The sequence below is a fragment of the Schistocerca piceifrons genome, chromosome 2 (assembly GCF_021461385.2).
Source record: "Schistocerca piceifrons isolate TAMUIC-IGC-003096 chromosome 2, iqSchPice1.1, whole genome shotgun sequence".
Taxonomy (NCBI): domain Eukaryota; kingdom Metazoa; phylum Arthropoda; class Insecta; order Orthoptera; family Acrididae; genus Schistocerca; species Schistocerca piceifrons.
In genome coordinates, this window is record NC_060139.1 from 746,469,061 (window position 1) to 746,472,039 (window position 2,979).

The window sequence follows — 2,979 nt, forward strand, 5'->3', positions numbered from 1 at the left end:
ATGGCGCTGCCATAGGTCAAACGGATATCAACTGCGTTTTTTTTAAAAATAGGAACCCCCATTTTTATTACATATTCGTGTAGTACGTAAACGAATATGAATGTTTTAGTTGGACCACATTTTTCGCTTTGTGATAGATGGCGCTGTAATAGTCGCAGACATATGGCTCACAATTTTAGACGAACAGTTGGTAACAGGTAGGTTTTTTAAATTAAAATACAGAACGTAGGTACGTTTGAACATTTTATTTCGGTTGTTCCAATGTGATACATATACCTTTGTGAACATATCATTTCTGAGAACGCATGCTGTTACAGCGTGATTACCTATAAATACCACATTAATGCAATAAATGCTCAAAATGATGTCCATCAACCTCAATGGATTTGGCAATATGTATAACGCCATTCCTCTCAACAGCGAGTAGTTCGCCTTTCGGAATGTTCGCACATGCATTGACAATGCGCTGACGCATGTTGTCAGGCGTTGTCGGTGGATCACGATAGCAAATATCCTTCAACTTTCCCCTCAGAAAGAAATCCGAGGACGTTAGATGCGGTGAATGTGCGGGCCATGGTATGGTGCTTCGACGACCAACCGATCTGTCACGAAAATCAACTACGCTATCAATTTTAAAGTATTGTTCTAGTGTCTGGCATCAGTACCAGGAGGGTATTGGTAAGAGAGAACATAAACACACGCATTCCTAACGCTACAACGTTCCACACTTAAATTAGCATATAACGTTAGATCGCTTGAGTTTGCAACCTATCAGTCATGTGGAATGCAGCACTGTTAATATTCCAATGTGAGAAATATATTTCCAGCACGTGACACACATCCTTCTCGCAGGTTCCTCTAAGATAAACTACAGTAACAAACTGTAAAATAAAAAACCACTCCCTTAAAACAATGACACTGTGTGAAACATGCACAATATATCTTTCCAGAGATGTATAGCGTCCACACATCCGTTCACGGTTCAGAAATTATGCTATGCCCACATCAGTCCTATATAAAATTATCATTTGTAACGGAAACAGATAAACGGATAGTAGCAGCGTTCGACATGTGAAATTACAAATCATGACATCCAGTAACACTGTAAACAGCACATCTGTCAAGCAGATGTATACATGGAGATTGCAGTGTCTCACAGACACCTATCACTAATTTAGTTATGAAACTGAAGTATCATTTTACACCCAAGATGCGACAGGCGGCTGGAGAGCATCGCATAAATCTTCGTTCGTTTAGAGGAATGTGTCACGTTTCATCACACATGAGATGGAAGTCCTCTGATGACAGAGAGGTTTACAGTTAACGATCGCAAGTAGACACTGCTCTAAGACCCACACAGAACACGTGGTTGTATACGAGGCGAACGCAGACTATGTCACACAGCCGATGCATCCCGACAGAACATCAGGAAAAAGTAGTCAAATGACACAACTTCTCCCTCTCTCCCTCTCTCTAGAATGCATCATCAGTCTACCATTAAAGCATACATCGTTACAACTCCATCTCAACCGACCACTCCATCCACTCTATGTCATCCTTTAATGCAGATACAAGTAAGTTTAGAGGCAGATGGTTGTCTGTCTTCCTCAAAAGCGTCAAATAGAGTAGTCAACTCATGTGTATCAGTGTTAAAACAATGCACGTACAGCAGAATGCTGCCTCGACGGAAAAAGTGTGACTGTTTCCCCGGTGACGGCCTCTTCCATGTCGACATTTTCTGGAATTCCTCTTGCTGTAGCATACTTGTTCCCATGTACAAATTGTTCTGTGAAAACCAGAAGACACACAAGTACTTCCTCAATTCCCCCGCATTTCGGTGTATATGCCCTCAATTTATTTGTATTTTTCGCAGTTCTATCGAATTTATGTCAGTTCTGCCCATGCGATCATGACATAACCTCTCGTTCCGTGTTCTACAATTGCTTGTAAATATAGTACAGCTGCCAACACCTAGCGCAAATACACTGTACTCGATTGTATCCAGTCGCCTCCACAGCACATATTCCACTTTTGCAGAGCTCTGTTCGTTTTCTGTATGTCTGTGTATGTTCATGGCTTGCAGGTGCCTCTTATACTATCTAGCGCTGCAGGAGCAAGCTTACTTTGGCGCTGACCTTACACATCGTAAACTGGTGGCAGAGCTACAACTTGTTCACATGTCCACCGAATGGTCAAAACACGGACGTGTCACACTAACTCAGGTCACTCTGTTTCTACATGGGTTGCAGAAGATGGCGGATATGGCTCTCTCCGACTTTTACTCATTTCCGACGCAAATTGGAACGATCACATGCACAAAGCTGTAGAAATGGTAGCAGTTGAAAGATGCGCGGGGACTACCTAAAACCACGGTGCAATTTTACTGTAGCAGACAGGTTCAAGAAAAGTGACTTGTTTCAGATATAAGAGTGCCAGAAATATGATTCACTAGTGGTTGTAATCATTAAACGACTTCTCCATAGGATCCAACACAGGTATGTGGTTGAATGGAAAAGCCTGATTCCAAATCATAGACATCATTTCTAGTGGATAGCATAACACTAGAGAGCTGAGAAGCCTGTGTACATTTCTTACGACCTCAATCAGCACACTGTCTACTGTTTGTGATACTTCTCAACTAACCAACGCCTATAATCCAGTGGATATATTGTGGAATCTTTGACATGGTTTCGAGGCAGAATACATTACAAATACTGGAAAAATATGTAGCGGCGGAATGAGGTAGTTGCAAATAGCGGTTTCGTACCACGTTCCTTAGCCGAGCTGAATCGCTTTCAACATTCAGCGATCTTATCACGAGGTTGCATCGTGGGCTACGTGTAACTGCACTGCTGGTCTGATAATATATACTCCTACGATCACCGTCTGCATTCAGTGTCATGGTATTTGTCTGGAAAAACCAATTCATTCGGAGGTAATGCCATATCTCGATTTATAAAGCCAGTATAGCTTTTAACA